The sequence below is a fragment of the Nicotiana attenuata genome, chromosome 11, assembly GCF_001879085.1.
Source record: "Nicotiana attenuata strain UT chromosome 11, NIATTr2, whole genome shotgun sequence".
Taxonomy (NCBI): Eukaryota; Viridiplantae; Streptophyta; class Magnoliopsida; order Solanales; family Solanaceae; genus Nicotiana; species Nicotiana attenuata.
The window spans coordinates 18,027,818-18,039,097 of NC_031999.1; the positions used below are offsets into that span (position 1 = coordinate 18,027,818).

At 36.1% G+C, this 11,280-nt stretch overlaps 1 long non-coding RNA gene across 1 annotated transcript; it reads left to right on the plus strand.

Moving 5' to 3' along the window:
* Nucleotides 2,414-3,177, plus strand: LOC109234987. The gene is made up of 3 exons (XR_002069283.1): nt 2,414-2,476; nt 2,562-2,673; nt 2,752-3,177. It is a non-coding gene; the product is annotated as an uncharacterized LOC109234987 (long non-coding RNA).

The following is an 11,280-nucleotide window of genomic DNA, read 5'->3' on the forward strand; positions in this document are numbered from 1 at the left end:
TTTTTACCTTGCTTACACTTTACACCAAATTTATCTTGTCGCTTATGTGCTATTTCACCTTTTTTTTTTTAATTTTATTACATTAGTTTGATTTAGAATCTAATATAATAAACTTTTGGCAATAAGCATGCGGATCTGTAATTTAAATGTGATGAATTAACTTTTAAGTTCGTAATATTTATCAAAATGTTAATAACTTTGTTCGATAGAGTGAATTCAATCCATATATATGATATGCTCTGTATTGAAAATAATGGATTAAATTGACTCTATTGAACTCATTTTCAGCAACACTAATGTTGTAGTGAGATGGATAGGACCCCATCATTTTTAATTATATGGTTCGAGCCAATAAACTCTTTTTTTTTTTTGGTTGATAAAAAGCACTTTTGCTACAACCTAAATTCGGTAGAAAAACAAAAAGCAAAAAACAGCTTATTCATCGACTTCGTTGAAAAAAAACATGGGCAACATCAGGTCAAAATCCCGCTGATGTCATTACATGGTTTACTTGTCAATTTCATCCGTGTTATAGCTTTGACAAAGTCATAATTTACGCATTGCTCTTTTTTTCTTTTTAATTTTGTGGGGAAGACCTATAATGCTCCCAATTTCGGAATCAAGGGTGTGTTTGGTACGAAGAAAAATATTTTTTATGGATATATTTTTCTAGGAAAATGAGTGATTTTATCACTTATTTTTTCTTGTTTGGTTGGTGAGTGAAAAACTTTTTCAGCAAAATATTTTTTAATGTTTGTTTAGAGAGTAGAAAATATTATTTAAGAAAATAATTTTTTATGCTACTCTCCCATCCTCCCTTCTTCCCCCTAATTCCATGTGTCCTGTGCTTCCCTCCCTTCCCCCCCCCTCCCCCCCCCCCTCCCAAAACCTCCAAATACCCAATGTTTTTTAGACTTTATTTTTTTCAAGAATTTAATTAATTTTTAAAAAATCACACAAACCAAAAGGGACTAAAGTGCTGCTTTACTTTTTCAGGCAAAACCAACATTAAAATTTGTGCTCCATAACTATAAAGAAAATACTCTTTTTTTCGTTGAAAAAGAAAGTACTCTTTCTACAACATGAAAAAAGTACTCATTTCGTTAAAATGACAGGAAACACTTTTTCTACATTATAAAAAGAAAATACTCATTTTGTTGAAATGAAAGAAAATAATTTTTATTACATCATTTTGTTGAAATAGAAGAAATTTTTTTTTCTACATCATGTAAATAAAGTACTTTTTTGTTTAAATGAAAGAAAATACTTTTTTTACATCATTAAAAAGAACTCATTTTGTTGAAATAAAAAGAAAATACTCTATCTACAACATGAAAAGAAAGTACTCTTAATAATATTTCATTTAAGGTGGGGCGGGTTGGGGTTGGGGGAGAGTGGGTGGGGGTGGTGGGGGTGGGGGTAGGGATGGGGTATGGTAGGGTGGTGGATGGGGATGAGAATAGGGTTGGGAAGGTTGAAGAAGAGTTTTGAAAAATGCTTTCCCTTCTTTTGTTCATGAGGAAAAAATATTTTCCAAAACATCTAAGCCAACCAAACACGGAAAAATTGGAAAATATTTTCCGAAAGATGTTTTCCTTCCTACCAAACACACCCTAAGTGCCTTATATTTATGTTGTATATTATTTCAATTAATATCGTTTTTTTGTGTAAAATAGACTTACAAATACTTTTTATTTTAAAACCAGCTGTATTTCCACTTTTTAGATTCATTTATATTAACATGACAAAACTTTTTAAAATCTAAACAGCCGTCTTCTACATAAAATAATACTCCCAAATTGCCACAAAAAAAAAAAAAGAAATATCCGTTACAATAAATAGGTTGGAACGAGATTTATTGGACTCTGAAGACTCTGAGACAAAACTGTATGAACTAGGCAGCAGATTCATAGCTAGCTATATGTGCGTTCAGTACGGAGGAAAAGTGTTACAATTTTTTTTTTTTTTTGAAGAAATAGTTTTAATTAATTTTTTTGCATCATTAAAGGTATGTGAGGTATGACATTAATACAATGATGAGTATGATATAGGATACAAGAATAGTGTTATGTTAATATTTTTTAAGAATTAAATGTTGATATTGACGTCTATATATGTGTTCATTGAAGCATATAGCATGGACATGCTAGCCCTCCATCACTAAAAGTTGGTCTCTACCCTTGCTGTCAACAAATGAGCTCATATATGTCCTCCATCATTAACGGGAGAGACTCATAAAGCCACGTGGAATATAATTTTACATTTTAAAAATACAAACCTAATTAAAAAAGCCACATGAATTTTAAAAAATACTCCCACCCCTCTTAATTCCCTATCGCACCCCTGGCCCACCCTCAATCTTTACCTAATATAAGCATTAGGTTAATTCATCCCATCAAAACCTTCTCCCTCAGAAAAATTTACTTTCTTGATGTATCATTTCTCCCACTAATTGGGTCACTTTGCCGATTTCGAGGTGGGTTCTAGTTTAGGTTTAATTCTTTTTCATCTTTCTCGGTTTATTTTGAAAATTTCTATAAGACAATGTCGGAATGTTGTAGTAGCTCAAACGGGTCGAATAAGAGGTGTCGTTGTGGACTTGCTACCAATTATTTCATGGCGTGGACTCCTTTAAATGCTGGGAGAAGGTTTTTCAGGTGCCCCAAGCATGAGGTATGTAAATTTTTTGATGGGTTCTTTTAATTATTCCGATTTGCTTGTAAATTTGTTTTATTTATTTTTGGTGTTTAGGATGAAATATGTTCTTATTGGGAATGGCAAGATAAGAGCTTCCTCCTAGAGTTTCAAATCTCATATGTAGTTTAATGAAGCTCTAATCCGTGAAAGAAAGGCTCTCCAAAGGAAAGTTGTCGATCTTGAGAATGTTATGATGATCGTCGATCATGGAGGAATAGAAGCCTTGGAATTGGAAAGAAATGTTCTAATGAAGAAAGTGGCTAATTTAGAGTACTCATGCAGCTGTGCTTGATGCTAAATTTCAGAAGAAGATGTGAATTTTCATATGTGTGATTTAGGATGTTTTGTATTGTTCTTTGGATCAGGGGGAAATGATATGTAATGTTAGTGTTATTGTGGCTTAATTGTTGTCTTTTGTTATGTAATGAAGCTTTATGTTTTTGTGCAAGGATTTAATGAAGTCATTGCCGTTCATTTGGATGTTTGTGTCTATGACTGAGTTTATTTGCTTTGATAATTAGTTTGGTATTGTCAAATAAGAGTCTAAGTAAACTGATATGGAGTTGTGAAATATTTGAGAAATGACTATTATAACTGACTCATATATGCCCCTGTACAATTCGAATTGGGTCTAACTTGCCCTCACATATACGTGTGGCATTTTTAAATCCATGTGGCTTTATTATGAGTCTTCCATTAGTGATGGAGAGCATATACGAGCCCATTTGTTGACGGCAAGGGCAGAGTAGAGACCAACTTTTAACGGAGAGCTAGCCTATCCTATTTCATATAGTAAAGGGGCGTCCTAGGCTCTTTTCCGAAAGTAAAATGATTTCTCTCCCATAAGTGAAAGAAGTGAAAATCCTTTTTTATTAGAAGATATTTTTACTAGAGAAAACATTTTCTATAATTCAAATAATCAAATAAGGAAAAGATTTAATCGAGAAAAAATATTTCCCAAAAGAATAATTTTCGTCAAACCAACTATACTGTCATCAGTATCGTAATATTTTCCCTTTCTTCTTAGTACTTCGTTTGCACTCAGTATCCTTTGCTTTCAAATGCAAGTATCACGATTAATTGGATCAGGCGAATTTAGAATTTAATTTTATAAGTTTTTATAATAATTTTAAATATTAGCTCAGCTCGTACTTAAATACTTATAGATATTTATTTAATTTTTTTTATACATATACCAGATCTGAACACAAGATATTGACTTCATGAGCCAATAACTTAATTACATGACAGATCCGCCCCTGAATTAAGTATAACGTAGTCGAATATCATGACATATAAGGTAGAAAGAATCGACGGATATACCAAAAAAAGTTATTCACCGACTTAGTTGAAATCCCAACATGAAATATAAAAATATCACCACACGGCAAGTAATTTAGTTATGTGTAACTTTTTGTCTCTTAGAATTAGTCAAACTTTACGAATCATGCACCAACATGTCATCCTGCTTAGATCAATAAATTTTTACAGAATTCAACTGTTAACACAAGTATTGAAAAGTGTGGATGAGTTGGGTCAGACCGAAATGGAACAACTCCACTCAGAAGATGGATCTAGGATTTAAAATTGATGAATTCAAACTTTAAAATACTTAGCATAAACTCATTGTATTATTAAAATTATGAGTTCAAAATATAATATTTATTGAAATTTTAGAGGTTCTTTATCATATATTTATTTTTCATATTAAAAATATTGAGTTTAGATGAACCGGTAGTTTGTGAACTCCATCCAGCAAGCTCAGTTGGTTGTGTCAATTCCAGCTCAATACAAATTACAGAAATGATGGTATGTTGGTAGTGATGATGGCAATAATGGTAAAAGGAGAGGAGGTGCAGTGATGCAAGAGAGAGGGGATAAAATTGATTTGGGCTGATCAGATGGTATGTCACGTGATGTCTATATAATCAAATTATAGTGCCACATGAATTGAGTGTCCACTTTGGACAAATCTAACGGAGGAGGAGTACATTTGAACTATTATATTAATATCAGGGGCATTTTTGTGTCAAAAATATAACAAAGGATAAATTAAATTGAATTGTTAGAGAAATCAATATTTTCGCGTAAGGTACTAAGGTCTTGTTTAGTGGGATGGATCGATAAAAGAAAAGAAAATAAATATGAGCGAGGGTGTTATTAGTTAATTATGCTCCATCCTTCTTAATTTATATGACTAGTTCTATTTGAAACGTCCCAAAGTATCACAATCGCACTAATAATATTATATTTACATAATCATCTACATAATTCATTTAATAGAAAAACTCAAACTTTGTTATAATATTTTATCTATCAATTTCACTATTATAAATTTATCTAATAAGTTCATTAGAATAAGAGAGGAAAGTCTTTGATTGACCCTCCTTCAGCTATATGGCTCCGATTTTCTAATCTGGAAAAATGATCAGCCACTTGATTCTCTGTCCCTTTTCGATCTTGGATCTCTAAGTCAAACTCTTGCAAGAGGAAGACCCAACAAATCAGCCTCGGCTTGGCGTCTTTCTTTTCAAACAAGTATCTGATAGCTGAATAATCTGTATAGACGATGACTTTGGTTCGCACTGGATAGGATCTGAACTTGTCAAACGCCCACACCACTGCAAGCAACTCTTTTTCAATAACTGTGTAGTTCATCTAGGCTGGATTCAGAGTTTTGCTCGCATAGTAAATGGAGTGAAAGATTTTATTTCTCCTTTGTCCCAAAACAGCTCTGATTGCTATGTCACTCGCATCGCACATTAACTCAAATGGCTGCTCCCAATCCGGAGTAATGATAATTGGTACAGTCCCTAACCTTCCCTTCCGCTCCTCAAATGCTTTCAGACAGGCATCATCAAACTTGAAGGGGACATCTTTCTCAAGAAGCCTGCACAAAGGAGAAGAAATTTTTGAAAAATCTTTAATGAAACGACGATGAAAACCTGCATGGCCCAAGAAACTACGAATGCCTTTGATGGATGTCGGTGGGGGCAATTTTTCAATCGCCTCCACCTTCGCTTTGTCCACCTGCAAACCGCTTTTGGACACCTTGTTCCCTAGGACTATACCTTCACGTACCATGAAATGGCACTTTTTCCAGTTTAGCACCAAGTTCGTCTCTTCACACCTAGCAAGCACTTTATCAAGATTCATTAAACAATTATCAAAAGAGCATCCAAACACAGAAAAATCATCCATGAACACTTCCACAAATCTTTCAACCTGTCAGTAAAAATAGCCATCATACACCTTTGAAAAGTCGCAGGTGCATTACAGAGACCAAAGGGCATTCTCTTGAACGCATACGTGCCATTGGGACACGTAAATGTGGTTTTCTCTTGGTCCTCTGGGGCTATAGCAATCTGATTATACCCCGAATAACCATGTAGGAAACAGTACTATTCCTGGCTAGCTAATCGATAAAGCATTTGGTCAATAAAGGTGAGGGGAAAGTGGTCCTTGCGGGTGTCATTGTTCAATTTTCTATAATCTATGCAAATTCTCCACCCGGTGACAGTTCTTGTGGGAATCAAGTCATTATTTTCATTAACCACTACAGTCATCACCCCTTTATTAGGTATACATTGGACAGGGCTTACCCATTTGCTATCAGAGATTGTAAATACAATACCTGCATCAAGCCACTTAATCACTTCTTTTCTTACCACCTCTTTCATGATTGGATTTAGTTGGCGTTGTTGCTCTACACTTGGCTTGTGTCCGTCCTCCATGAGGATTTTATGCATGCAGAAACTTGGACTAATGCCTCTAATGTCAGACATCATCCACCCAATTGCTCGTTTGTGCTCACGTATCACTCTCAATAGCTTTTCTTTCTGCAATTTAGACAAGTCAGAAGAAACAATAACAGTAAGTGTAAGAACCTCCCAAATAAGCATATTGAAGGTGAGGGGGCGGGGGTTTAAGCTCCAATTTTGGAGCTTCCTCAATTGACGGCTTTAGAGGAGGCCCACTTGGCCTATTCAGGGGCTCAAAGGGGTGTATCCCCTGCATGTATGTAATGACCTGGCCGGTCGTTTTGAATAATACAATCTCGTTTCCTCATTTACTGCTAAATTCATGCTTTACAGTTGTTATGTGACTTGTCGGGGTAATTGGTTCGGGTCCGATGAGGTTTTGAAATGAATTGAGACACTTAGTCTCCAAGAAGAAAGCTTAAGTTGAATAATTTGATCGGAAGGTGAAATATGTGTAAATGACCCTAGAATGAATTTTTGATGATTCCAATAGCTCCGTATGGTGATTTCAGATTTAGGGGTGTATCCGGATATTTATTTCGAGGTCGGTAGCTAAATTAGACTTGAAATGGCAAAAATAAGAAATTTAAGTTTGGAAGTTTGACCGGGGAGTTGACTTTTTGATATCGGGGTCGGAATCCAGTTCTGAAAATTTTCCTAACTCCGTTATGTCATTAATGACTTGTGTGCAAAAAATTGAGGTCAATCGGATTTGATTTGATAGGTTTCGGCACCGAATATAGAAGTTGGAAGTTCTTAGTTTCATTAAGCTTGAATTGGGGTGTGGTTCGCGGTTTTAGCATTGTTTGATGTGATTTGAAGTTTCGACCAAGTCCATATCATGCTTTAGGACTTGTTGGTATATTTGGTTGGGGTCCCTAGGGACTCGGGTGTGTTTCGGATCATTTTGGGCTACTTTGGATGCTGATTTTCTGATATATGGTGTTGTTCTTCGCGTTCGCGAAGAAGAATTTGGCTTCTGGAAGTTTGTTCTTCGCGTTCGCGAAGAGACTCCCGCGTTCGCGAAGAAGGAAATCTCGGTTGCACAGGTCTAACTTCGGAGGCTCATAGAATTTGGAGATGATCCAAAAAGTAAAGTTGTAGCACTTTGTGTCTAGTTTTCAGAAATTTAAATTAATTGGCATTTAGATTTGTGTACACAAAGTTATGGTAGTTACACTACAGGCTGCCCGGGGAGAGTTCGAAAATCTCTGCTGTATAGGGTTGACTTTGGAAGCTTATATCTTGCAATATATAATGGCTCAGGAAATGAGAAACCTATGAAACTATAGCCCTTGGTGTCTAGTCTTCAGAACATTAAACCATTTGTCATTTGGAGTTGTGTGCAAAAAGTTATGACCATTATATTAAAGGTTGTTTGGAATGAGTTTGGAAATCGCCGATGAGGAATTTGTTCATCACGAACGCGAGAGAAGGATCGCGAACGTGAAGAACAAACCCTTGGGCAGCAGAATAAAGTCCAAATTCATCCCATTCTTCCATTTTGGGACCAAGGAAGCTCGGGTGGGGCAATTTTTCGAGGGATTTTCAGAGAAAACAACGGGGTAAGTGTTCTTAACTCAATTTTGGTTAGATTACCCGAATCTATTACTAATGTTAGCATTTAGTCTGTGATTTAAGTTGGAAAAGTTGAAAACCCTCTTGGAAAGATTTGAGGATTTGGGGGTCAAATTGTTATCGGAATTTAGTAATTTTGGTATGGTTAGACTCGTGATTGGATGAGCTTTCATATTTCGTGACTTTCGTCGGACTCCGAGACGTGGGCCCCATGGGTGAATTTTGAGTTAATTTCGGATTTTTATTGAAAAATGTAGTATTTTCTTATGAAACTGATTCTATAAATTTTTTGACTGTATCGAATTATTTTGGCTAGATTCGAGCCATTCAGAATTGGATAATCGAGGAAAAAGGCCTACTAGTGGATTAAATTGGAGCAAGTCGAGGTAAGTATCTTGCCTAACCTTGTGTGGGGGATTTCCCCCTAGGATTCTAGTCTTCTATGCTGATTGTTGTCCGTGTACGCGAGGTGACGAGTGCGTGCTCGGACTTATATGTGGAAAATTGGCCTTTTAGGGTTCTTAGGTCCTTATATTCACTAAGCAGGAAGTTGTTCTTGTTGTGATTGAGTTTCTAATTGCTAGTTTCACCTCTACATATTTTAATTGGAATCTATTATTTCCTGATCCCTCTTATTGCCTATTTGATTCTTATTTGACTTAACTGAAGACTTTTACCTCTCCTATTGTCATGCTATCTTTTGTCCATAGCTGTTGGTCTTTATTTGGAATTCATTATTATCTCCCATGTAATTGTTTAGTCTTAATGGAGGCTATGATTATCTCCCCGCTGCTTATCCTAAACTGAAATTATGTAACCTTTTAGTAATTTCCCAATTTTAAAAGAAGTTTAGACACCCTATATTCTAGTTGACATGTCCTTATTTGTAATTATCTGACTCGTGTTAGCTTCCTTGTTGTTGGACTGTATATTGTGAGGTCATTGTTACGTATTATTTTCTCCCTTGTTGAGCTGTTCTTATTTACACTTAGTATTCCCTATTTTGATTATTCCTTGTGAGCTAGTTTTACCGTCTCTTTATGATCGAAAGCTCTCGAGTTGATTTACTTGTCGTGTTCTCATATTTACTGTCATTGTTGTAGTTATACTTGCTGTGGTGGTGCACGAGGTTTTTGCCGTACTGTTGTTACTATTGATATATGCACATGCGGCGTGACAAGGCGGTATATATATATATATATATATATATATATATATATATATATATATATATATATATATATATATATATTATTTGTGGGTTGCGCATGTGGCGAGACAAGTTGGGAACATTATGGTGGCGAAACAAGGCGGGCACTTACTATATTATTATTGCACACGTGGCGGGACAAGGTGGGCTATGTCAGGGACTGATTGTGATGATTTGTGATGGCCTGGGGGCATTCTTGTTGTTGATATTGTGTTGTGGTACACTTACCTGTATGAGCTTTATCTCGTGAAAGTTGTGAGAAAACATCTTACATGTTGTATGTTCTATTCCTTATGCTTATTAGCTGGTATGAACTATGTTAGAGCACTTGCACAAGCATACACGTAGTTAAACACTCTTACTGGATAAGGAGTTCTCCTGGTATTGTTGAGTATAAATGCACACCCTCATTTATTTGCCTTTCATGTGAGGATGGCTCTATTTGGCACGTGAGTTGTCAATATGATCATGAGGTGTGATGAGGGCACAGGATGCCAAGTGTTAGGGTTCAGGTATTGAGACCCGTATTGTATGATTATGAGGCGAGATGTCACAGGGTGACTTATATTCGAATGATTATTCATTTGAAAAGATTATATTAGAAAGGTATCTATTTTGAAAGAACTAATTTTTTTTTTTTGGAAAAATAATTATTTGGAGGAAGTATATTTCGAAATATTTCATTTAACACTTGAAGGATTTGACCAATTGATTGAAGTTTGTTGGCTAAGGCCTAATGTGAAAACTGTCATAGTTGTTGAGTTATGACTTGTCTTTACTGTATTGTGATTTCGTATTTGGGTTGTATTTTCGTTCACTTTTCTGTGTTCTTATTATGGTGTTCCGTTGTTACTTGCTGTTTTCCATCCTTATTGCAATTACTGTATTGCTAGCCATACCGTGTAGTCTTTATATAGATATCATGTCCTGTGGTTTCTATACTTATGCTTGTTCTATTTTATTAGACAAGTGGATGTCTTGACTGTTCCTCGTCACTACTCCACCGGGGCTAGTCTTGATACTTACTGGGCACCACTGTGGTGTGCTCATACTACACTTCTGTATTTTTTTTGGTACAAATCAAGGTATTGATCGCTAGTAGCTGTGCGGATTCTTGCCGAGGAGACTCAAAGTAATCCTGCTGCTGCGTTCGCAGGCTTCGGAGTCACCTTCCTATTTTTTTGTATTCACACTGCTGTACTTATTTCCATCCAGTTGTGTTTTATAAATCGTAGCGAAACTCTGTAGAGCTTATGACTTGTACTGCCGGTTTTGGGGTTGTAAAGTTCAAAGAAATTTCTATTTCAAATTGTTAGATGTTATTTAAATATTGTTGTTGTTTCCTTTAATGTTAGGCTCACCAAGTCCCTAAGACTAGGTGTCATCACGAAACCCAACGGAGGGAAAAATGGGTCGTGACAATGTAAGCACATGATGCATCTAGGATATGCATCATCTCCTCAACCTCATCATCAATCTCCAAGCTATCGAACAACAGAAGTGCTTTCTCTAGAGAATCGTCTAGATATACACTCATGTCAAGAAGTTTCTCATCCATCTCCACAACAGATATCATTGAGAGCTCCTCATAGTGGTAGGGAAGTTGGATTGCTTTGTAGACATTAAAGACCGCTTCCTCGTCATCCACCCTCAAAATCATTTTTCCCTCTCTCACTTTAATAATTGCATCACCAGTAGCTAAGAGAGGTCGTCCCAATATGATTAGAACCAGTTTATCAGCCTTATAATCTAGGATAATGAAGTCCGCAGGGAATATGAATTTCCCAATTTGCAGCAACACATCTTCAATCACTCCCTCAGGGTGTGCTATGGACCTATCAGCCAGCTGCAACATCACAGTAGTTGGTCTTGGAGCTCCCAGACCCAATTTCTTGAACAAGGACAAGGGCATCAGATTTATGCTCGCCCTCAAATCGCAAAGAGCACGACCCACATCAATATTACCAATTCGTACAGGGATGGTGAAGCTTCCAGGATCCTTAAGCTTTTGAGGAAGCTTATTTTGGACCCTTG